This window comes from Balaenoptera borealis (assembly GCF_965194805.1).
Source record: "Balaenoptera borealis genome assembly, chromosome: 12".
Taxonomy (NCBI): Eukaryota; Metazoa; Chordata; class Mammalia; order Artiodactyla; family Balaenopteridae; genus Balaenoptera; species Balaenoptera borealis.
In genome coordinates this window covers 61,537,393-61,564,682 of record NC_138869.1, presented here as the reverse complement: position 1 = coordinate 61,564,682, position 27,290 = coordinate 61,537,393, and the positions used below count along the sequence as shown (strand labels likewise).

General features: G+C 39.6%; 1 protein-coding gene across 12 annotated transcripts in view; it reads right to left on the bottom strand.

Annotated features, from left to right (window-relative positions):
* Positions 1–27,290, bottom strand: part of NEK10 (NIMA related kinase 10) — a 325,496-nt gene that overhangs the window by 65,835 nt on the left and 232,371 nt on the right. The window lies entirely within an intron of this gene.

Here is a 27,290-nt window from a genome sequence, read left to right as displayed (position 1 = left end):
TAGGAAAATATAGGTTTATTTTTCCTCAAGACGCCCTCAAGAGTTTAATAAAGAGAGAAAATAGACATATTTGAACCCAGAGCAGAACTGACATTCTATGACCAATGGAAGAACCTTGTCCTATCACAGTTGTTTATAAGCTCTAAGAATAATTACGAGCCTAAATCTTAGTACAGTACCTTGAATGATTTTGTTACTTTTAAAATCAAAATACTTATTTTGTATTAAAAAGAAAAAACATTTCAAATTTTATGTGTAGTATTTTCCATGCTTTATTCCTGCTGTCTTAAAGAAGAAACTATAACTCTTCCTATGAAATGAGATGATTTTTGCATTTAAGAGGACTATATTTTTCCTTAAGTTCTCAGTGTTATTAACATTACTTGTTTGCCCTACCCTAAAATTCTGGATTTCCTGAACATTTTGCAAGTTGGTCTTCGTGGCTTCCACCTAGTGGAAGGGTCATTAGACCCTACTAAGGACAGCCATAAATAACCTTCAACCTTGTTTTTCTACTGTAATCTAAAGTCAATTTCTTAATAGTTTTTTAAATGAAATAAGAAACATCTATGCCCTGACAAATGATAAGAACCATACTTAAATTTAATGCAATGCAACAAAAGTACATCAAACATGTTCTGTGTATATGGCACATGTGTGTATATTGAGTTGGAATGAACATAGGGACTCAAACACAAATAAACATGATTGATAATTTTCTTACCCCAACCCTTTCATTTTAATCACAGAAGTTTTGATACATACATGCAACACATACCTAAGTTATGAAGCATAACAAATTTGGCACTCATCTACCCACCACTCAATTACTAGAATAATACCAAAATCTGTGCACTCAACTGTGAGTTCCTTCCCTATCCTTTCCCATCCTTCTAATTCCCTACCAAACCAGCCCTCTCTTGATCCTATTTACTTTTTGTGTCTCATTCCCAACCCATATTTCCAGAGCCTTGAAAATTAAATGAAACTCGCCAGGTTTGCATAGGTAATACATTCTCCCAGCCCTTGGAATAATGTGGCATGTTTAAATAAAGAAAAGGGATGCCCCCTTCCCTCAAATTTTCAAAGAGGGACATAATCTCAGCAGTGCCCATATGCGTGTGGCAGAAGCCTCAGCACTGGGCTGAGGAGCAACTCATATCCTTGCATGCAGGCTATACATCAGGAAGGGCAAATGCATAGCCCTGCCCCTTAGCCTTCTAGACAAGTCCAGCACTGTCCAACAGAAATATAATGCAAACTACAAATATTTAAATGAAATTTAAAATTCAGTTCCTCAGTCAAACTAGCTACACTTCAATTGCTCGAGTCACATGTTGCCAGTGGCCCCCATACGTGACATTGCATTCCAGACGCTTCTGTAGAAGATGTTAGTCATTGTCTTCATAAACATTATGACTGAGGCTTACAGACATGCCACACAGCTGCACAATACTTCATGGACCCCACTATCTTAAACGTTGAGGAGACACGGCTTTGGGAAAGATCCCCAGTGTTCCCCTTACTTGTTGCAAGTAATAAATGCTTCCTTCTCCTGATCTTTGTCTTAGTTGTGTCTTTTGACTTGACACCCACTAAAAGGAGAACACAGTTTGCAGGTGACAAATTTTGATGACTCTGGTGGGTCCTCTCACTTAACCCCTTTGGGTTCCTCCAGCTCCCAAGAGGCAATGCAGTGGGCTGCAGCAGTTCACCCAGGCGAATTTGTCTATGTTGCTGGGGGATCTAAGGGGAAGGGCATAGGAGAATCCCTCTTGTCGCCTGATTTTTCAGGTCCATGCACCTCAACTTGCTGAATGGGCTCAGTGGCTGCTCTGGACTTCTTGATCTGGAGAGTCCCTTTGGAGAGGTGAGAGGTGTTTATCCCACAGATCAGCTTCAGGGCTCTGTCCCCATCTCAAGGGGGGAGAAGAAATGACTCAAGAACTGCCCAGTTAATCTGGTCTGGTGAGGTTGGCTCTGAGAGTCTGAGGGGTTGCAAGACATTCCTCTCTTCTCCAGTCTTAGAGGTCAGGTCAGAGTCTGAGGGACTGTGAGACACCCCCGTGTTGCTCGAAGAGTCTGAGGGATTGTGAGACAAAGAAGTTGATGTGCCATTCTTTGGCCATTGAATAAAGCTTGTGCTGTTCCAGTCTCAGCACTGGTTTTGTTATTGGCTGTGCGAATCCGAGCCGAAAAGAACCTCCCTGGGGTCTTGGGGGGCTAGGGACCTCGGCCTGAGCTAGGACCCTGGTGTGGCTCCAGGTGACCAATTTGGTAACAAATCCAGCCAGAGGGCTCTCTGACTCAAGGCCAACAGGTGGCCAGCCAAAAGAACAGGGTGATTTAGCCCTTGCCCTTGACCTCTGAGTCAACGAGCCCTACTGGAATAAGTCTGAGATCTGAAAACAGCCAAGCATCTGATCTGGGAGCACTCATCTGGAAAGACGAACCCTCCCAAATATCCTTGATTGGGATGCCTGTCATGGATCAGGGTAGTGTCCTGGGGATGCCCAACACAGGGTCACTGGCTTTACCTGGCCAGAAATGCCAGGTGAGTGAGGAGCTGGACCAACTTTGTTCTAGCAGAGGGCTAAGTGAGTGAGGAGTTGGGCTGGACAAAGTCCTCTGAAGGCCACTGCACAGTAAGATCACCTCTTTGTTTCTTGTGTCTTTTTTTTTTTAACATCTTTATTGGAGTATAATTGCTTTACAATGGTGTGTTAGTTTCTGCTTTATAACAAAGTAAATCAGTTATACATATACATATGTTCCCATATCTCTTCATTCTTGCATCTCCCTCTCTCCCACCCTCCCTATCCCACCCCTCTAGGTGTTCACAAAGCACAGAGCTGATCTCCCTGGTTTCTTGTGTCTTTAGTTTAAATTTCTGTCATTGGTTTGTGTCAAGTCTTCATCAGTGAATTTGGAAGGATCTTGGTTTTATGTGGTTTTGTTTGTCCAACTGCTCTTGTGAGTCTCTGCCACAATTGTGGGCACAGGTCAAGCACTGAAGACCCGTCAGGGTGCTCACCACTTGAAGAGTCCCATGAAAGTATAAGTTGGTCATGGATCAGGACAGACTGGCTCTAGTTTCCCTGCCGACCTGAAGCATGTGTCCGTGCAACCAGGAACATGTAAATCATCCATAGCCACAATCCCTGCAGCACTCCCACCTTCAAGATATAATCAGGAGTCCAAGAGCATATCTTTAGTGTTAATCTGTCTTTCGTCTTGATCAGTGAGCTTGGATCTGTGTATATGTCTTTTTCGGGTCCACCCCTCCCTGTCATTCCTCACCATTGGTCTCCGAGAGCCTCTCTCAGAGACAAGAACCCCTAAGGAATATGGTTCTAGGCTAAGCTCAGGAAATTCAGTTTTGGTTCCCCAGGAGATCTGAGGACCCACAAGTAGCTCAGAACCTTTGGGTCCTTGTCATTGAGTTGTCCAGAACTCAAACTGGGTCATCTGAGACTCAAGCTGAGTCACCTGGGGACAGATAAATAGATCTTTGAGACTCCAAATCAGTCTCACCTTGAGATGTAAATGTTCTATGAGGGCTCTCAGAAACACTTATCTAGACCACCTGTAATTCCTGAGACTGAGAGGGAGAAGGGGAAAGAGAACTTTTTAAAAAATTTTAACTTATTCCAACCATTATAAACCAATGTGTTTTATATTATAATACCTGGTTCATAACTAAGTTTAAAATCGGGCTAGGAGATCTCTGGTTCCATCTGTCTTTATATAAAAAGTAACTTGTAGATGAGCTGTATTTAATTGGCCTAAAGAAAAGTAAGTGCTTACAAGTTAAATATTTCTAAATATAAAGAAAACTGGCCAGAATAAATTTCAGGGTCATGTGATCTAGGACTAATCTTTAATGAGTAAAAACAAGCTTGTTTGTTGGTTTAATTAATATAGACATGTCTTTAGAGTCATCAGGATTAAGAATAATACTTTCATTATACTGAGAGTCAAATTTGTCAGCAAGGAAAAGAACGTGGTATAATGAAATCTTAAATTAAATGTACATGAGATAAGAGGTTTCTTTAGTTGAACTTTTAAAAAATTGCGTTTTGGGAATGTTTATCTAAAATAGTCTCTCCTGATTTTGGCAACTTGAAACTTTAGTTTTGCTATATTAAATTAAATGATAGGAATTATTGACCATCCATGTTATTTCAAATAAAATAAAACACTGGAACACTACTTGCTAAACAGGTCTAAGTTTATCGACTTTTGTCTTCTTATGAGGGGAAACTAAAGACGTTTGGGTTTCTTAAAGACATGTAGCACATTGAGGCAAGAAATTCTGCTATGAGAAGACCTTCAAGATGGCAGAAGAATAAGACGTGGAGATCACCTTCCTCCCCACAAATACATCAAAAATACATCTACATGTAGAACAACTCCTACAGAACACCTACTGAATGCTGGCAGAAGACCTCAGACTTCCCCAAAGGCAAGAAAATCCCCACATACCTGGGTAGGGCAAAAGAAAAAAGAAAAAACAGAGACAAAAGAATAGGGATGGGACCTGCGCCTCTGAGAGGGAGCTGTGAAAGAAAAAAGTTCCCACACACTAGGAAGCCCCTTCACTGGTGGGGACGAGGGGTGGACAGTGGGGAAGATTTGGAGCCACAGAGGAGAGTGCAGCAACAGGGGCGCAGACAGCAAAGCGGAGAGATTCCCACACAGAGGATCACTGCCGACCAGCACTCATTAGCCTGAGATGTTTGTCTGCTCACCCACCGGGGTGGGTGGGGCCTGGGAGCTGAGGCTCGGGCTTTGGCAGTCAGACCTCAAGGAGAGGACTGGGGTAGGCTGCGTGAAGACAGCGTGAAGGGGGCTAGTGCACCACAGCTAGCCGGGAGGGAGTCCGGGAAAATGTCTGGACCTGCCAGAGAGGCAAGAGACCATTGTTTTGGGGTGCGCAAGGTGAGGGGATTCCTACTCCTTGTGCCCACAGATGGAAGAGCACTGCCTAAGTGAGCTCCAGAGATGGGCATGAGCCGTGGCTATCAGCTCAGACCCCAGAGACAGGTATTGTCCGCTAATGCTGTCACTGCTGCCACCAAGAATCCTGTGTGCAAGTGCAGGTCACCACACCCCCCCAACACCCCCAGAGTCTGTGCAGCATGTCACTGCCAGGGTCCCGTGATCCAGGGACAATTTCCCCAGGAGAACACACGGTGTGCCTCAGGCTGTTGCAATGTCACGCTGGCCTCTGCCGCTGAAGGCTTGCCCTGCATTTCAATTATGGCTACAGTACCCCTCCCTCTCCCTGGCCTGAATGAGCAAGAGAGCCCTAATCAGCCACTGCTTTAACACCCTCCTGTCTGGAACAGATGCCTGAGGGTGGCCTACATTCAGAGGTGGGGTCAAAACTAAAGCTGAACCCCAGGAGCTGTGTGGACAAAGAAGAGAAAGGGAGATTTTTCCATGCAGCCTCGGGAGCAGTGGATTAAATCCCCACAATCAACTTGATAAATGCTGCATCTGTGGAATAACGGAATAGACAATGAATGTTTCCAAAATTGAGGTGGTGGACTTTGGGAGCAACTGTAGACTTGGGGTTTGCATTATGCATCTGATTTTTTATCTTAGTTTAGTTTTTACTGCTTGTTATCATTGGTGGATTTGTTTATTGGTTTGGTTGCTCTCTTCCTTTTTTAAAAAATATTTTTTATTTTTTTATTTTTTTTTCCTTTTTTCTCTTCTTCTGAGTGTGTGTGTGTATGTTTCTTTGTGTGATGTTGTCTGTTTCGGTTTGCTTTTACCATTTGTCCTAGGGTTCTGTCTGTTTGTTTTTTGATGTTGTTTGTTTGTTTTCTTTTTATGAGTGTGTGTGTGTTTGTGTATGTTTCTTTGAGTGATTTTGTCTGTTAGTTTTGCTTTTACCATTTGGCTTGGGGTTCTATCTGTTCGGTTTTTTTTTCTTCCTTTTCTTCTGAGCCATGTGGCTGGCAGGGTCTCGGTGCTCTGGCCAGGTGTTGGGCCCAAGCCTCCAAGGTGAGAGAGCCAAGTCCAGGACATTGGACCACCAGAGACCTCTCGGCCCTATGTAATATCAATTGGCAAGAGCTCTCCCAGAGATCTCCATCTCAACACAAAGACCCAGCTCCACCCAACGGCCAGCAATCTCCAGTGCTGGATGCCCCATGCCAAACAATGAGCAAGACAGGAATACAATCACACCCATCAGCAGAGAGGCAGCCTAAAGTCATATTAAGTTCACAGACACCCCAAAACACACTACCAGACGTGGCCCTTCCTACCAGAAGGACAAGATCCAGCCTCACACACAGGCACCAGTCCCCTCCACCAGGAAGCCTACACAAGACACTGAACCAACCTCACCCACTGTGGGCAGACACCAAAAATAACGGGAACTACGAACTGAAGCCTGTGAAAAGGAAACCCCAAACACAGTAAGTTAAACAAAATGAGAAGACAGAGAAATATGCAGCAGATAAGGAGCAAGGTAAAAACCCACCAAACCAAAAAAATGAAGAAGGAATAGGTAGTCTACCTGAAAAAGAATACAGAGTAATGATAGTAAAGATGATCCAAAATCTTGGAAATAGAATGGAGAAAATACAAGAAACATTTAACAATGACCTAGAAGAACTAAAGAGCAAACAAACAATGAGGAACAGCACAATAAATGAAATTAAAACACTCTAGAAGGAATCAATAGCAGAATAACTGAGGCAGAAAAACAGATAAGTGACCTGGAAGATAGAATAGTGGAAATAACTGCTGCAGAGAAGAATAAAGAAAAAAGAATGAAAAGAATTGAGGACAGTCTCAGAGACCTCTGAGACAACATTAAATGCACCAATATTCAGATTATAGGGGTCCCAGAGGAAGAAGAGAAAAAGAAAGGGTCTGAGAAAATATTTGAAGAGATTAGAGTCCAGGAAGTCAATCAAGTCCAGGAAGCACAGATAAATCCAAGGAGAAACATTCCAAGACACATATTAATCAAACAATCAACAATTAAATGCAAAGAGAAAAATATTAAAAGGGCAAGGGAAAAGCAACAAATAACATACAAGGGAATCCCCATAAGGTTAACAGTTGATATTTCAAAAACTCTGAAGGATCTTTGCAGAAAGATCAAAGCTGATCTTTGCAAAAACTCTGCAAGCCAGAAGGGAGTGGCAGGACATATTTAAAGTGATTAAAGGGAAAAACTTACAACCAAGATTATTTTATCCAGCAAGGATCTCATTCAGATTCGATGGAGAAATTAAAACCTTTACAAACAAGCAAAGATTGAGAGAATTCAGCACCACCAAAGCAGCGTAACAACAAATGCTAAAGAAACTTCTCTAGGCAGAAAACACAAGGGAGGGAAAAGACCTACAAAAAAACTGAACACAGCTAAGAAAATGGTAATAGGAACATACATATCGAAAATTACCTTAAATGTAAATGGATTTAATGTTCTGCCCAAAAGTTACAGACTGGCTGAATGGGTATAGAAACCAGACCCATATATATGCTGTCTACAAGAGACCCACTTCAGACCTAGGGACACATACAGACTGAAAGTGAAGGGATGGAAAAAGATAGTCCATGCAAATGGAAATCAAAAGAAAGGGGAAGTAGCAATACTCATATCAGACAAAATAGACTTTAAAATAAAGACTATTACAAGAGACAAAGAAGGACAGTACATAATGATCAAGGGATTGATCCAAGAAGAAGATATCACAATTGTAAATATTTATGCACCTAACATAAGAACACCTCAATACATAAGAAAAATGCTAACAGCCATAAGAGGGGAAATTGACAGTAACACAATCATAGTAGGGGAATTTAACACCCCACTTTCACCAACGGACAAATCATCCAAAATGAAAATAAATAAGGAAACAGGAGCTTTAAATGACACATTAGACCAGATGGACTTAATTGATATTTATAGGACACTCCATCCAAAAACAACAGAATACACTTTTTTCTCAAGTGCACATGGAACACTCTGCAGGATAGATCATATCTTGGGTCACAAATCAAGCCTCGATAAATTTAAGAAAATTGAAATCATACCAAGCATGTTTTCTGACCACAATGCAATGAGACTAGATATCAATTACAGGAAAAAAACTGTAAAAAATACAAACACATGGAGGCTAAACAATACACTACTAAGTAACCAAGAGATAGCTGAAGAAATCAAAGAGGAAATCAAAAATACCTGGAAACAAATGGCAATGAAAATACGACAACCCAAAACCTATAGGATGCAGCAAAAGCAGTTATAAGAGAGAAGTTTATAGCAATACGATCCTACCTCAAGAAACGAGAAACATCTCAAACAACCTAAACTTACACCTACAGCAATCAGAGAAAGAAGAAAAAAAAAACCCAGGGTGAGCAGAAGGAAAGAAATCATAAAGATTAGATCAGAAATAAATGAAAAAGAAATGAAGAAAACAATAGCAAAGATCAATAAAGCTGGTTCTTTGAGAAGATAAACAAAATTGATAAACCTTTAGCGAGACTCATCAAAAAAAGGGGGGAGAAGACTCAAATCAACAGAACTAGAAATGAAAAAGGAGAAGTAACAACTGACACTGCAGAAATACAAAGGATCATGAGAGATTACTACAAGCAACTATATGCCAATAAAATGGACAACCTGGAAGAAATGGACAAATTCTTAGAAAAGTACAATCTTCCAAGACTGAACCAGGAAGAAATAGAAAATATGAACAGACCAATCACAAGCACTGAAATTGCAACTGTGATTAAAAATCTTCCAACAAACAAAAGCCCAGGACCAGATGGCTTCACAGGCGAATTCTATCAAACATTTAGAGAAGAGCTAACACCTATCCTTCTCAAACTCTTCCAAAATATAGCAGAGGGAGGAATACTCCCAAACTCCTTCTATGAGGCCACCATCACCCTGATACCAAAACCAGACAAAGATGTCACAAAGAAAGAAAACTACAGGCCAATATCACTGATGAATATAGATGCAAAAATTCTCAACAAAACACTAGCAAACAGAATCCAGCAGCACATTAAAAGGATCATACACCATGATCAAGTGGGGTTTATCCCAGGAATGCAAGGATTCTTCAATATATGCAAGGATATGCAATGGAGAAAAGACAGCCTCTTCAATAAGTGGTGCTGGGAAAACTGGGCAGCTACATGTTAAAGAATGAAATTAGAACACTCCCTAACACCATACACAAAAATAAACTCAAAATGGATTAAAGATCTAAAGGTAAGGAGAGACACAATAAAACTCTTAAGAGGAAAACATAGGCAGAACACTCTATGACATAAATCACAGCAAGATCCTTTCTGACCCACCTCCTAGAGAAATGGAAATAAAAATAAGCAAATGGGACTTAATGAAATGTAAAAGTTTTGCACAGTAAAGGAAACCATAAACAAGACTAAAAGACAACACTCAGAATGGGAGAAAATATTTCCAATAAAGCAACTGACAAAGGAATAATCTCCAAAATATACAAGCAGCTAATGCAGGTCAATATAAAAAAAAAACAAAGAACCCAATCAAAAAATGGTCAGAAGACCTAAATAGACATTTCTCCGAAGAAGATATACAGATTGCCAACAAACACATGAAAGGATGCTCAACGTCACTAATCATTAGAGAAATGCAAATAAAAACCCCAATGAGGTATCACCCCACACCAGTCAGAATGGCCATCATCAAAAAAACCTACAAACAGTAAATGCTGTATAGGGTGTGGAGAAAAGGGAACCCTCTTGCATTGTTGGTGGGCATGTAAATTGATATAGCCACTATGGAGGTTCCTTAAAAAACTAAAAATAGAACTACCATACGACCCCCAGCAACCCCACTACTGGGCATATTCCCTGAGAAAACCATAATTCAAAAAGAGTCATGTACCACAATGTTCACTGCAGCTCTATTTACAGTAGCCAGGACATGGAAGCAACCTAAGAGTCCACTGACAGATGAATGGATAAAGAAGATGTGGCACATATATACAATGGAATATAACTCAGCCATAAAAAGAAACAAAATTGAGTTATTTATAGTCAGGTGGATGGGTGTAGAGTTTGTCATACAGAGTGAAGTAAGTCAGAAAGGGAAAAACAAATACCATATGCTAACACACATATATATGGAATTTTTAAAAAATGGGTCTGATGAACCTAGGGGCAGCACATGAATAATGACACAGACGTAGAGAATGGACTTGAGGACACGGGGTTGGGGGGAAAGGTAAGCTGGGATGAAGTGATAGAGTAGCATTGACATATATACACTACCAAATGTAAAATAGAGAGCTAGTGGGAAGCAGCTGCATAGCACAGGGAGATCATCTCGGTGCTTTGGGACCACCTAGAGTGGCTGGATAGGGAGGGTGGGAAGGAGGCGTAAGAGGGAGGGGATATGGGGATATACGTATACATATAACTGATTCAGTTTGTTATACAGCAGAAACTAATACAACATTGTAAAGCAATTATACTCCAATAAAGATGTTTAAAAAAAAAGAAATTCTGCTATGAGAAAATGTATGATTCTAGAGGTTATAGAATATATTCATAAAATTTCCAATTAGGAAATGCTGTTTGACAAACAGTTCACAATTACTTGCTTCTTGGCTTTTGCTAGAGATTAAGGTTTTTAAGGGTTAAAATTATAATATATGTAATTAAAGCTATTAAAATAATAAGGGAAACATTTCAGTATGCCAGCTAAATAGACATGTGTTTTAGTAAAGGAAGGTACGAGGAATGGAACTGCCTTTTGTTAGGAAAGTAAAAGGGTAGTTTTATTCTATAGCTGGTTATTTCTGAATAGAAAAGAAAGTAAGGGACAAAATAATATAGATACAGAAAGCTGTAGAAGGTTTACTTGAAAAGGAACACTGGGAAAAGAGTTTCGTACATGGTCAGGATTTTCCAAGACTGGATTAAATTTACTTAGGTAAATGAATTTTGTTATTAAGAGTAGGCTGGTGCAGGACAGGATTTTGTATCTCTCTGTGTAAAGAGAAATAAGTTTTCTTGGAATGCTACATTTGATAACAGATTGTGTAAGTTTCTTTGCCTTTAAGTGATCTGCGTTTGCTTTTGAAATCTTTTGTCACTTTGGTTAAATGAATAAGTATTGTTTCACAGTGACCAACGATTCTATTTGACCAAGTCTTTTGAAACTTTTTGATATTTTTGACAAACTTCCCAGTGTCAAATTCTAATTAAAGTTCTTTTGACCTCCAGCTAACTTTAAGATTCTTCAGAGGGCCCCTAAGGCATCTCAGAGAAAAATATTAAACTAATTAGGATTATTTGGTATATGTCAAATTACAAGGAAAGTAATTATCACATGAGTGATAAGCTTTCCAAAGTTATACCCTATGGGTAAATGTCATTAATATAAATATCTTAGAAATTATATAAAGTTCCTAAAATGTGAATATGTCCTGGTGTAATGTTATCAGTCATAATTATAGTTAGAACCAAGTTCCCTTGTCAGTTGCATTGTGGTCAGGTGTTTAACCATGCCTTTTAAGTCTTTTGTCATTCATAGACACTTATTTTATTCTGATGTTTTTACAAAAATACTTCATTTCAAGATGATTCATAGAAAATACATTTTTGACAAGTACAGGTTTCTGATAACTTTCAGATCCTACTGCTGAAATGGGTAAATAAATTAAAGAATCCTAATGGAAACCCTGATAGCATCATAAAACTGTTAACAAAAGGGATTAGTTACATATGACTGAGTGAACTGGTAAATATGGTTCTAATTTTTTCGGTTTTTGTCAGAATTATTACTGGTTTTAATCTGTGTTTTCCAGGTATAAGGAAACCCTTCCTCTCAAGCTAATTATGACTTACAGCAATTTGGTAAATTACACTTCTGTAAGTGGAATTGAAACATTTATCTTCTCTTTCTACCTGATCCCTCCAGAAATTGGAAACTTATAGGTTCCCAGTAGCTTTATCCAGTAAACAAAGAAGGTCACCTACTGACTGGTGATATTTTGGGAACCTCAAAAAGGGGAGAATTCACCCAAATCTGCAAGGCAAAGTCTGTGGTAAGTCCTTGGCATGGCTTTCCTGGCCCTGAGAAGATTTTTTATTTTTAAAGTTCAGTCTGAGACTCCTTATGTAAGTAATCAGGCAAAGTTTACTGAAATCAGACTTAATTTGCAAACAACTTAATCTTAATTTGGCTATATTTGGTAAAAATGAGGGTAATTTTAGAGAGAAAAAGATGATGTCTCAGTGGATATTAAATTCTAGTTTTGTTAACTGAGGTTTGTATATACAGTCTAAGACTCACCTCCCAGATAGCTTCTTGTCATTATGCTACATAACTGTAAAGTTTAACTGAATTATTAAAAATATATTCTAAGTTTGTTTCTTTTTTATATTATTTTTTAATTAATTAATTAATCAAGTTATTTATTTATTTATTTATTATTTTTGGCTGCTTCGGGTCTTAGTTGCGGCATGCGGGATCTTTGTTGTGGCATACGGCATCTTTTGTTGCAGTGTGCGGGCTCTTCATTGTGGTGCACGGGCTTCTCTCTAGTTGTGGTGTGCAGGTTTTCACTCTCTAGTTGTGGTGTGTGGGCTCAGTAGTTGTGGCATGTGGACTTAGTTGTCCCATGGCATGTGGGATCTTAGTTCCCCAACCAGGGATCGAACCCAAGTCCCCTGCATTGGAAGCAGGATTCTTTACCACTAGACCACAGGGAAGTCCCCTAAGTTTGTTTCTGAAGCTTACCACAGCAATCTATTTTTAGAGGAAGATCAGATGCCCCACGACTTGGGACGAGGCCCTATGTTTCTCCATTAGTATACCTCTGAGCTTGTTTACGATATCTGATTAGTTTCCCCCCAATGTGGATAACTAGGCAAATATCTATGTATTAACAAAAAGGAGGCCCAGCACCAAGGGACATGATGGACCCAAGGTTGGCAGAAACCACCCTGGCACCAAAGGACAAATATTTTGGTTTATTGAAAGATTTGTAATCAAAAGGGGAAGTGATGGAAAAATCTTCATTTTGAGGTACGAGGAAGTCATTCTGGCTTATACATGGTTTAACTTAAACTTTACTGACTACAGCGGCCTGTTTTGTGGCCTATCAAACATGCATCATACATTTGCTTTGGCCATTAAGGAGGGGAATGCATTTAGAACTCAAAAATAGAGGACCTCACCACTCACAGGAGGCCTTAATGAAATTTACCCAGCAAGCCTTAAAACGATAGTAATCAGGCTGTCAATCTGTTGAACCCAGAAGTTTCTATGATGAAAAAAGTGGCCCTATAAAGTGGTTCTTGATATTTTAACAGCCTAGCAAGGAGGCGCTTATGCTATAATATATATTAAATGCTGTTTTTTTATACCTGAAGAGTCTTCTAATATGACTCACCCTATACATATATGAAAAATCAAACCTCTCTGAATAATCCCCTTCCCAGATTAGGGAAAATACTAGAAAAATAGTTTGGTTTGGGGGGCTCTTGGCTCAAGTCTCTGCTAATGATATTGCAAGGTCATTGTTAATTGTCTCTCCTGCTGTGCCTCTCCTACACCTGTTAGAATAATGCTATCCAAGTGAGGTTCAGGCACTACTTCGATGGATCCCCAAATTTATTTAGCTCTAGAAGCAAGAGAGAGTTTCACTCCTCTAAATAGGGAGACTACAATGCACATTCTCCACAGGAAGCAATTTCAGAAGACGTGCCTTCAGCCCTGTACCCCTCAAGATTGAGTAGTGAAATATCTCAAAGGGGGATTTTATAAGCAGATAGGGTAGGGGCTTCTCAGAGAAAGAGAACAAGGCATGGCTTTCTTGACAGAAAAGAATCCATTTTTGGCCTAAGCCATTTTGTGATCTAAGCCTGGCCACAATGCTTGTCCTTGAACAGGCCTCAGTAATTAATGATCTTAAGGGAACAAAAGAATGCAGGGACACATCATTGTTATCAGGCAAGTAACAATAGCAAAGAGAATATATCAGTTGGAAAGACTTCCAGTTTTGTTTCAACGGTAAAGACTGGCCTGAAGTGTTCAACCAGTAGATCAACTGGAACCTAAGGAATGATGATGTTGACTTTTTCTGACCCTCATAACTTCTATCAACTAAAGCCTGGACTCTGTCACACCCAAGCCCCTTCATGAAACTTCCCCAATTTTGCTGTTCGGTGAGACACTGCTTTGGGAAAGATCCCCAGTGTTCTCCTTGCTGCAAGTAATAAAGCCTTCTTCTTCCAGAAAAAAAGAAAAACGAATAAAAATGTAGCTTGTGGAAATCCTTTATTCATAAGTTTTTGGGTGATCTTGATAGCTGGTGACCATGAACATGCTGAGTTAACTAGATGACATTCCAGTGGTCCTGAAAATCCAAAATGTCAAACATTTTTACATATTAAAAAATGTGTGATCAAGATGACAGAGCTCACCTCCCCCCATGAACACATCAAAAATACATGTGGAACAATTCTCACTGAAAACTAAATAGAAACTGGCAGAAGGACTCTGCTACAACCAAAGCTACACACAAATCACATAGGAAGGGAGGAGACATGATTGAGCCAGGACCTGTGCCCCTGGGAGGGTACTCAGAGGAAAAGGGAGATTGCACAGGTGGACAACCACCCTGTGGAGAGAGTGGGTTTAGCCACACACTGGGTGTGTCAGCCCTGGGATTTCTACACAGAGGAAACAAGTCTTGTTTGCTGGTGGAGGTCCAGTGCAAAAATTAGAAGAGCTGGGAGAAGCAGGTGCTGGTAAGCTCCTGAGGAGCACATGCCCTGGCCTCGCTTACTCCACAAAACAGCATGGCACTGGATCTAGGGTGGCCAGGACCAGGGAAAAGACTTGACCTTGAGACACATAGGCAACCTGGTCCCAGGGTGGAGCACAGGAGTGGCAGCAGTGGCCATTGTTGGCACTTACTCAAGCAGCATCCCAGAAGTTTCCCAGATTCTGATGGGGGCTGCTCTACCACAGCTAACCTCTGACACACACCAAGAGTCCACATAAATCTCTGCTAGCCCAGTGGAGTGGCTCCACAAATGCCGGGGGATGGGTGGTGGCGGAGGCAGGGGTAAGTGATTGGTCATGAGAGACAAAGGGGGCTTGCACCTGAGTCTGCATCTAAGTGTAGCTGCAGATGCTATACAATCAGTGAATTAGACCTCTGTCAATGTAGAGACCACACTTGTTTCAGCACCCCACTTCACTGGGGCAAAGGTCCTGGTGCAGAAAAGAGGGAAAAAAGCACACTTAAAGGGAATAGAGCCAGCTTGAGCTCGACTGTAAGGGCTTCTGCTCTGGCAATTTGAAAGCAGACCACACCCCTGACAGGGCAGTAATGGCCACTGAGCAGAGAGGAAGTCCTGCCTCAGATCTGGTGCCAGTTCTAGCCCCTCCATCTCCAGCACCACCCCCTACCAAGGTGATAGCTACCAGCACATCCACATCAAATCCAGCTCTCCCATCAAAGGAAGGCACACACACTCTGCAAAGGGATGCTCCCACATAAAAACAGCCATTTAAAGACTGCAACGGATAACTGTTTCACCTAAATACATAGAGGCAGAGAAAAGTTAAGCTAAATAAAAAGAGGAACTACTCTCAATTGGAAAAGCAAAAGAAAACCCCTGAAAAAATAATGAAAGAGAAATAAACAATTTACCAGAAAAGAATTTAAAACACAGTAAATAAAAAATTAACTGAATAAAGGAAAAGAACTGATCTCAACACTGAACATTTTAAAATATAAAAAAGACCCAATCCGAAATAAATAACTCAATAGCTGAAATAAAAAACACACTAGAAGAAACGAATAGCAGACTAGGTGATACAGAGAATGCATATATGACCTGGAAGATAGAATAATGGAAATCACTGAATCAGACAGTAGAAAGAAAAACAAGTTTAAAAAATGAATGCAGGGCTTCCCTGGTGGCACAGTGGTCAAGAATCTGCCTGCCAATGCAGGGGACATGGGTTCGAGCCCTGGTCCTGGAAGATCTCACATGCCATGGAGCAACTAAGCCTGTACGCCACAACTACTGAGCCTGCACTTTAGAGCCCACGAGCCACAACTACTGAAGCCTGTGCATTTAGATCCCATGCGCCTCAACCAGAGAAGCCACCACAATGAGAAGCCTGTGCACCACAACGAAGAGTAGCCCCTGCTCACCACAACTAGAGAAAGCCTGTGCGCAGCAACAAAGACCCAACACAGCCAAAAATAAATATAAATAAAACAAATAAATTCATTTAAAAACTGAATGCAATTTAAGAGATCTCTGGTATAACATTAAGCATTCCAACATTCACATTATAGGAGAACAGAGAGAGAAGAGGAGCCAAAAGGTATTTGAGAAATTATGGCTGAAAACTTCCTAAACCTGAAGAAGGAAACATATATTTAGGTACAGGAAGCACAGAGGGTCCCAAACGAGATGAACCCAAACAGACCCACACCAAGACATGTAATAATTAAACTGGCAAAAGTTAAAGATAAAGAGTATTCTAAAGGCAGCAAGAGAACAATAGTCATATACAAGAGAATCCCCTAAGGCTATCAGCTGATTCTCTGCAGAAAATTTCCAGGCCAGAATAGCGTGGCATGATATATTAAAAGTGCTGAAAGGGAAAAACCTGTAACCTAGAATACTCTATCCAGTAAGATTATCATTTAAAATAGAAGGAGAAATAAAGAACTTCTTAGACAAGCAAAACCTAAAAGAACAGCAATAGTAAACCTATCCTAAAAGAAAGGTTGGGGACTTCCCTGGTGGTCCAGTAGGTAAGACTCCACGCTCCCAACGCAGGGGGCCCAGGTTTGATCTCTGGTCAGAAAACTAGATCCTGCATGCCTGCCACAACTAAGAGTCTGCATGCTGCAACTAAGAAGTCTGCATGCCTCAACTAAGAAGTCCGCACACTGCAACTAAGAGTCCGCATTCCACAACTAAAAGATCCCACATGCTGCAACTAAAGATCCCACATGCTTCAAGGAAGATCCTGTGTGCCACAACTAAGACCCAGCTCAGCCAAAATAAATAAATAAATAAATAAATAAATAAATAAATAAATAAATAAATGTTTTTTAAAAAAAGAAATGTTGAAGGGTCTTCTCTAAAGGAAAAGGAACAAGAATCTATAGGAAAGGGAAAATCACAATAGGGAAGGCAAATATACAAAATGATTGAAAATCACATAAATGAGCCAGCACATAGATTAAAAAACAATCAAAAAAGTATTGTACAAGTGATTATAACTATAATTAACAGAAAAAGGATAAACATGAAGATGTAAAATAGGACATCAATATATAAAATGTAGGGGAGGAGAGTAAAAAGTGTAGATCTTTTAGAATGTGTTTGAACTTATATGACTATCAGTTTAAAGCAGGTAGATATAGTTATGGGTCAACATACTTGAAAACCAGGGTAACCACTAATCAAAAACATACAATAGATTCACAAAAATCAAAAAGAAAGGAACTCAAGCATAATAAAACAGGAAACCGTCAGACCACAAAAGGAAAAACAAAAAGAAGAAATGATCAAAGAAGAACTACAAAATCAAATGGAAAACAAGATTTAAAATGACTAAAAGTATATACTTATCAATAATTACTTTAAATTTCAATGGATTGGAGGAGCTTCAAGATGGTGGAAGAGTAAGACATGGAGATCACCTTCCTCTCCACAAATACATCAGAAATACATCTACATGTGGAACACCTCCTATAGAACACCTACTGAACGCTGGCAGAAGACCTCAGACCTCCCAAAAGGCAAGAAACTCCCCACGTACCTGGGTAGGGAAAAAGAAAAAAGAAAAAACAGAGACAAAAGAATAGGCATGGGACCTGCACCACTGGGAGGGAGCTGTGAAGGAGGAAAGGTTTCCACACACTAGGAAGCCCCTTCACAGGCAGAGACTGCAGGTGGCCGAGGGGGGGAGCTTTGGAGCCATGGAGGAGAGCGCAGCAACAGGGGAGCGGAGGGCAAAGCAGAGAGATTCCCGCACAGAGGGACAGTGCCCGGACCACTCACCAGCCCGAGAGGCTTGTCTGCTCACCCGCCAGGGCGGGCAGGGGCTGGGAGCTGTGGCTCAGGCTTCAATCGGATCCCAGGGAGAGGACTGCCGTTGGCTGTGTGAACACAGCCTGAAGGGATTAGTGTGCCACAGCTAGCCGGGAGGGAGTCCAGGAAAAAGTCTGGACCTGCTGAAGAGGCAAAAGACATTTTCTTCCCTATTTGTTTCCTGGTGCTCGAGGAGAGGGGATTAAGAGCACTGCTTAAAGGAGCTCCAGAGACGGGCGAGAGCCACGGCTATCAGTGTGGACCCCAGAGACGGGCATGGCATGCTAAGGCTGCTGCTGCCGCCACCAAGAAGCTTGTGTGCAAACACAGGTCACTCTCCACACCTCCCCTCCCGGGAGCCTGTGCAGCCCGCCACTGCCAGGGTCCCGTGATCCAGGGACAACTTCCCCGGGAGAACACACGGCGCACCTCAGGCTGTTGCAAAGTCATGATGGCCTCTGCTGCCGCAGGCTGGCACCGCACTCTGTACCCCTCCCTCGCCCTGGCCTGAGTGAGTCAGAGCCCACAAATCAGCTGCTCCTTTAACCCCGTCATGTCTGAGTGAAGAACAGACGCCCTCAGGAGACCTACACGCAGAGGCGGGTCCAAATCCAAAGCTGAACCCTGGTAGCTGTGCGAACAAAGAAGAGAAAGGGAAATTACTCCCAGCAGCCTCAGAAGCAGCAGATTAAATCTCCACAATCAACTTGATGTACCTTGCATCTGTGGAATACCTGAATAGACAATGAATCATCCCAAATTGAGGAGGTGGACTTTGGGGGCAAAGAGATATACATATTTTCCCTTTTCACTTTTTGTAAGTGTGTATGTGTATACTTCTGTGTGTGATTTTGTCTGTATAGCTTTGCCTTTACCAGTTGTCCTACGGTTCTGTCCGTCAGTTTTTTTTTTTTTAGTTTAAAAAATTTTTTTCCTAATAATTATTTTTTAATTTTTATTTTAATAACTTTATTTTATTTTATTTTACTTTATTTTATTTTATCTTCTTTTTTTCTTTCTTTCTATTTTTTCTCCCTTTTATTCTGAGCCATGTGGATGAAAGGCTCTTGGTGCTCCAGCCAGGCGTCAGGGCTGTGCCTCTGAGGTGGGAGAACCAACTTCAGGACACTGGTCCACAAGAGACCTCCCAGCTCCACGTAATATCAAACGGTGAAAATCTCCCAGAGATCTCCATCTCAACGCCAAGACCCAGGTTCACTCAACGACCAGGAAGCTACAGTGCTGGACACCCTATGCCAAACAACTAGCAAGACAGGAACACAACCCCATCCATTAGCAGACAGGCTGCCTAAAATCACAATAAGGCCACAGACACCCCAAAACACACCACTAGACGTGGACCTGCCCACCAGAGACAAGATCCAGCCTCATCCACCAGAACACAGGCAATGGGTCCCTCCACCAGGAAGCCTACACACCCTACTGAACCAACCTCAGCCACTGGGGACAGACACCAAAAACAACGGGAACTACGAACCTGCAGCCTGCGAACAGGAGAACCCAAACACAGTAAGTTAAGGAAAATGAGAAGACAGAAAAACACACAGCAGATGAAGGAGCAAGGTAAAAACCCACCAGACCTAACAAATGAAGGGGAAATAGGCAGTCTACCTGAAAAAGAATTCAGAGTAATGATGGTAAAGATGATCTAAAATCTTGGAAGTAGAATGGAGAAAATACAGGAAACATTTAACAAGGACCTAGAAGAACTAAAGAGCAAACAAACAATGATGAACAACACAATAAATGAAATGAAAAATACTCTAGAAGTGATCAATAGCAGAATAACTGAGGCAGAAGAACGGGTAAGTGACCTGGAAGATAAAATAGTGGAAATAACTACTGCAGAGCAGAATAAAGAAAAAAGAATGAAAAGAAATGAGGACAGTCTCAGAGACCTCCGGGACAACATTAAACACACCAACATTCGAATTATAGGGGTCACAGAAGAAGAAGAGAAAAAGAAAGGGAGTGAGAAAATATTTGAAGAGATTATAGTTGAAAACTTCCCTAATATAGGAAAGGAAATATTTAATCAGGTCCAGGAAGCACAGACAGTCCCATACAGGATAAATCTAAGGAGAAATATGCCAAGACACATATTAATCAAACTACCAAAAATTAAATACAAAGAAAAAATATTAAAAAGCAGCAAGGGATGGGCTTCCCTGATGGCGCAGTGGTTGAGAATCTGCCTGCCAATGCAGGGGACACGGGTTCGAGCCCTGGTCTGGGAGGATCCCACATGCCGCGGAGCAATTAGGCCCATGAGCCACAATTACTGAGCCTGCAAGTCTGGAGCCTGTGCTCCACAACAAGAGAGGCCGCGATGGTGAGAGGCCCACGCACCGTGATGAAGAGTGACCCCCACTTGCCGCAACTAGAGAAAGCCCTCACACAGAAATGAGGACCCAACACAGCCAAAAATAAATAAATAAATAATTCCCCAAAGAACTGAATGTTAAAAAAAAAAAAAAAAACAGCAAGGGAAAAACAACAAATAACACACAAAGGAATCCCTAGAACATTAACAGCTGATCTTTCAGCAGAAACTCTGCAAGCCAGAAGCGACTGGCGGGACATATATAAAGTGATGAAGGAGAAACACCTACAATCAAGATTACTCTACCCAGCAAGGATCTCATTCAGATTTGATGGAGAAATTAAAAGCTATACAGACAAGCAAAAGCTAAGAGAATTCAGTACCACCAAACCAGCTTTACAACAAATGCTAAAGGAACTTCTCTAGGCAGGAAACAAAAGAGAAGGAAAAGACCTACAATAACAAACCCAAAACAATTAACAAAATGGGAATAGGAACATACATATCGATAATTACCTTAAATGTAAATGGATTAAATGCTCCAACAAAAAGATATAGACTGGCTGAATGGATACAGAAACAAGACCTGTATATATGCTGTCTCCAAGAGACCCACTTCAGACCTAAGGACACATACAGACTGAAAGTGAGGGGATGGAAAAAGATATTCCATGCAAATAGAAATGAAAAGAAACCTGGAAGAGCAAGTCTCATATAAGACAAAATAGACTTTAAAATAAAGACTATTACAAGAGACAGAGAAGGACACTACATAAGGATCAAGGGATCGATCCAAGAAGAAGATATAACAATTGTAAATATTTATGCAGCCAACATAGGAGTACCACAATACATAAGGCAAATACTAACAGCCATAAAAGGGGAAATCAACAGTAACACAATCATAGTAGGGGACTTTAACATCCCACTTTCACCAATGGACAGATCATCCAAAATGAAAATAAATAAGGAAACACAAGCTTTAAATGATTCATTAAACAGGATGGACTTAATTGATATTTATAGGACATTCCATCCAAAAACAACAGAACACACATTCTTCTCAAGTGCTCATGGAACATTCTCCAGGATAGATCATATCTTGGGTCACAAATCAAGCCTTGGTAAATTTAAGAAAATTGAAATCGTATCAAGTATCTTTTCCGAATATAACTCTATGAGACTAGATATCAATTACAGGAAAAAATCTGTTAAAAATACAAGCACATGGAGGCTAAACAATACACTACTTATAACAACGAGATCACTGAAGAAATCAAAGAGGAAATACCTAGAAACAAATGACAATGAAAACACGATGACCCAAAACCTATGGGATGCAGCAAAAGCAGTTCTAAGAGGGAAGTTTATAGCAATACAATCCTAACTTAAGAAACAAGAAACACTTCAAATAAACAATGTAACCTTACACCTAAAGCAATTAGAAAAGAAGAACAAAAAACCCCAAAGTTAGCAAAAGGAAAGAAATCATAAAGATCAGATCACAAATAAATGAAAAAGAAATGAAGGAAACGATAGCAAAAATCAATAAAACTAAAAGCTGGTTCTTTGAGAAGATAAACAAAATTGAGAAACCATTAGCCAGACTTATCAAGAAAATAAGGGAGAAGACTCAAATCAGTAGAATTAGAAATGAAAAAGAAGAAGTAACAACTGACACTGCAGAAATACAAAGGATCATGAGACATTACTACAAGCAACTCTATGCCAATAAAATGGACAACCTGGAAGATATGGACAAATTCTTAGAAATGCATGACCTTCCGAGACTGAACCAGGAAGAAATAGAAAATATGAACAGACCAATCACAAGCACTGAAATTGAAACTGTGATTAAAAATCTTCCAACAAACAAAAGCCCAGGACCAGGTGGCTTCACAGGCGAATTCTATCAAACATTCAGAGAAGAGCTAACACCTATCTTTCTCAAAATCTTCCAAAAAATTGCAGAAAAAGGAACACTCCCAAACTCATTCTACGAGGCCACCATCACCCTGATACCAAAACCAGAGAAAGATGTCACAAAGAAAGAAAACTACAGGCCAATATCACTGATGAACATACATGCAACAATCCTCAACAAAATACTAGCAAACAGAATCCAACAGCACATTAAAAGGATCTTACACCATGATCAAGTGGGGTTTAATCCAGGAATGCAAGGATTCTTCAATATACGGAAATCAATCAATGTGATACACCATATTAACAAATTGAAGGAGAAAAACCATATGATCATCTCAATCAATGCAGAGAAAACTTTCAGCAAAATTCAACAGCCATTTATGATAAAAAACCCTGCAGAAAGTAGGCATAGAGGGAACTTTCCTCAACATAATAAAGGCCATATATGACAAACCCACAGCCAACATCATCCTCAATGGTGAATAACTGAAACCATATCCATTAAGATCAGGAACAAGACAAGGTTGCCCACTCTCACCACTATTATTCAACATAGTTTTGGAAGTTTTAGCCACAGCAATCAGAGAAGAAAAAGAAATAAAAGGAATCCAAGTTGGAAAAGAAGAAGTAAAGCTGTCACTGTTTGCAGATGCCATGATACTATACATAGAGAATCCTAAAGATGCTACCAGAAAACTACTAGACCTAATCAATGAATTTGGGAAAGTAGCAGGATACAAAATTAATGCACAGAAATCTCTTGCATTCCTATAAACTAATGATGAAAAATCTGAAAGTGAAATTATGAAAACACGCCCATTTACCATTGCAACAAAAAGAATAAACTAGCTAGGAATAGACCTACCTAAGGAGACAAAAGACCTGTATGCAGAAAATTATAAGACACTGATGAAAGAAATTAAAGATAATACAAATAGATGGAGAGATATACCATGTTCTTGCATTGGAAGAATCAATATTATGAAAATGACTATACTATCCAAAGCAATCTACAGATTCAGTGTGATCCCTATCAAACTACCACTGGCATGTTTCACAGAACTAGAACAAAAAATTTCACAATTTGTATGGAAGCACAAAAGACACCGAATAGCCAAAGCAATCTTGAGGAAAAAAAACGGAGCTGGAGGAATCAGGCTCCCAGACTTCAGACTATACTACAAAGCTACAGTAATCAAGCCAGTATGGTAGTTGAACAAAAATAGAAATATAGATCAATGGAACAGGATAGAAAGCTCAGAGTTTAACCCACGCACATATGGTCACCTTATATTTGATAAAGGAGGCAAGAATATACAATGGAGAAAAGACAACCTCTTCAATAAGTGATGCTGTGAAAACTGGACAGCTTCATATAAAAGAAAGAAATTAGAACACTCCCTAACACCATACACAAAAATAAACTCAAAATGGATTTAAGACATAAATGTAAGGCCAGACACTATCAAACTCTTAGAGCAAAACATAGGCAGAACACTGTATGACATAAATCACAGCAAGGTCCTTTTTGACCCACCTCCTAGAGAAATGGAAATAAAAACAAAAATAAACAAATGGGACCTAATGAAACTTCAAAGCTTTTGCACAGCAAAGGAAACAATAAACAAGACAAAAAGACAACCCTCAGAATGGGAGAAAGGATTTGCAAATGAAGCAACTGACAAAGGATTATCCTCCAAAATTTACAAGCAGCTCATGGGGCTCAATATCAAAAAAAAAAAAAAAAATCCAAAACTGGGCAGAAGACCTAAATAGACATTTCTCCAAAGAAGAGATACAGATTGCCAACAAACACATGAAAGAATGTTCAATATCATTAATCATTAGAGAAATGCAAATCAAAACTACAGTGAGATATCCTCTCACACCAGTCAGAATGGCCATCATCAAAAAATCTACAAACAATAAATGCTGGAGAGGGTGTGGAGAAAAGGGAACCCTCTTGCACTGTTAGTGGGAATGTAAATTGATGCAGCCACTATGGAGAATAGTACGGAGGTTCCTTAAAAAACTAGAAATACAACTACCATATGACTCAGCAATCCCACTACTGGGCATATACCCTGAGAAAACCATAATTCAGAAAGTGTCTTGTACCACAATGTTCATTGCAGCTCTATTTACAATACCCAGGACATGGAAGCAACCTAAGTGTCCATCGACAGATGAATGGATAAAGAAGATGTGGCACATATATACAATGGAATATTATTCAGGCATAAAAAGAAACGAAATTGAGTTATTTGTAGTGAGGTGGAGGGACGTAGAGTCTGCCATACAGAGTGAAGTAAGTTAGAAAGAGAAAAACAAATACTGTGTTCTAACACATGTAAATGGAATCGAAAAAGAAAAAAGAGAAAAAAAAAGTCATGAAGAACCTAGTGGCAGAACGGGATTAGAGATGCAGACCTACTAGAGAATGGACTTGAGGACACGGGGAGGGGGAACAGTAAGCTGTGACAAAGTGAGAGAATGGCATGGACATATATACACTACCAAATGTAAAATAGATAGCTAATGGGAAGCAGCCGCATAGCACAGGGAGATCAGCTCGGTGCTTTGTGACCACATTGAGGGCTGGGATAGGGAGGGTGGGAGGGAGAGAGACATAAGAGGGAAGAGATATGGGGATTTATGTATATGTATAGCTGATTCACTTTGTTATAAAGCAGAAACTAACTCACCATTGTAAGGCAATTATTCTCCAATAAAGGTGTATATATATAAAAAAAGGACCCAACGCAGCCAAAAATAATAAATAAATAAATAAATAAATAAATAAATAAATAAATAAAGGGCCTATGATGCCATCATAGAAGAAATCAGAAACTATCTCAAGACAAGTGACAATGAAACACAACCTTACAAAATCTATGGAATGCAGCAAAAGCAGTGCTAAGAGGAATGTGCACAGTGATACAGGCCTTCCTCAAAAAACAAGAAAAATTTCAAATAAACAACCTAAACTACCACTTACAAAAATTAGAAAAAGAACAAACAAAACCCAAAGTCAGAAGAAGGAAGGTAATAGTAAACAAAGGAAGTAAATAAAATAGAAAAAAAAAAACAATAGAAAAGATCGATAAGACCAAGATCTGGTTTTTTGAAAAGATAAGAAAAATCAACAAACCTCTAGCCAGGCTCACCAAGAAGAAAAAGGAGAAGACCCAAATAAACAAAATAAGAAAGAGGAGAAATAACAACTGATATCAGAGAAATACAGAAAATCATATGGGAATACTATGAACAGTTATAAGTCAACATATTGGACAACCTAGAAGAAATGGAAAGGTTTCTAGAAATATACAGCTTGCCAAAATTGAGTCAAGAAGGAATAGATAGTTTGAACAGACCAATCTGTAGAAGTGAAATAGAATATGTAATAAAAACAAAACTCCTGAAACGAAGTCCAGACTGGATAGCTTCACTGGGGAATTCTACCAAACATACAAATAAGAAGTTATACCTATCCTTCTCAAACTCTTTCAAAAGATTGAAGACTCCCAAATTCTTTCTATGAAGCCACCATAACCTTGATACCAAAGCCAGACAAAGATACTACCAAAAAAAGGAAATTATAGGCCAATATCTTTGATGGATACAGATGTAAAAATCCTCAACAGAATATTAGCAAACTGAATCCAACAATATATAAAAAGGATCATACACTGTGATCAAGCTGAATTCATTCCAAGGATGGTTCTTTACACAAATCAATCAATGTGATACACCACATTAACAAAAGGAAAGACAAAAACCATATGATCATCTCAATAGACGCAGAAAAAGCATTTGACAAAATTCAATATCCATTCATGATAAAACTCTCACCAAAGTGGGTATAGAGGGAACATATCTCAACATAATAAAAGCCACTTACAACAAACCCAAAGCCAACATAATACTCAACAATGAAAAGTTGAAAGCCTTCCTGCTAAATTCAGGAAAAAGACAAGGATGCCCATTCTTACCACTTCTATTCAACATAGTATTAAAAGTCCTAGCCACAGCAGTCTAAAATCAAGAAAAAGAAACAAATATGTCCAAATTGGAAGGGAAGAGGTAAAACTGTCACTATTTGCAGATGACATGATACTCTATATAGAGAAACCTAAAGACTCCACACAAAAACTATTAGAACTAAGAAATGAATTCAGCAAGGTAGCAGGATACAAGATTAATATACAGAAATCTGTTGCATTTCTTTACACTAACAATGAAATATCAGAAATAGAAAGTGAAAAACAATCCCATTTAAAATCATGTCAAAAAATAAAATAAAATAGCTAAGAATAAACTTAATGAAGGAGGTGAAAGACCTATACACCAAAACCCATAAAATATTGATAAAGGAAACTGAAGATGGTTCAAAGAAATGGAAATATGCTCTTGAATTGGAAGAATTAATATTGTTAAAATGGCCATACTACTCAAAGCAATCGACAGATTTAAAGCGATCCCTATCGAAATACTCATGACATTTTTCACAGAATAGAACAAATAATCCTAAAATTTACATGGAACTACAAAAGACCCAGAATTGTCACAGCAGTCCTGAGCAAGAAGAAGAAATCTGGAGGCATAACCTTTCTAGACTCCAGACAATACTACAAAGCTTCAGTAATCAAAACAGCGTGTTATTGGCACAAAACAGACATATGGATCAATGGAACAGCATACAGAGCCCAGAAATAAATCCACACACCTACTGCCAATTAATCTATGACAAAAAAAGTTGAGAACATAGAGTGGATAAAAGACAGTCTCTTCAACAAGTGGTGTTGGGAAAGCTGGACAGTTATAGGTAAATCAATGAAATTAGAACACTCCCTCACACCATACACAAAAATAAACTCAAAATGGTTTAAAGACCTAAATATAAGACATG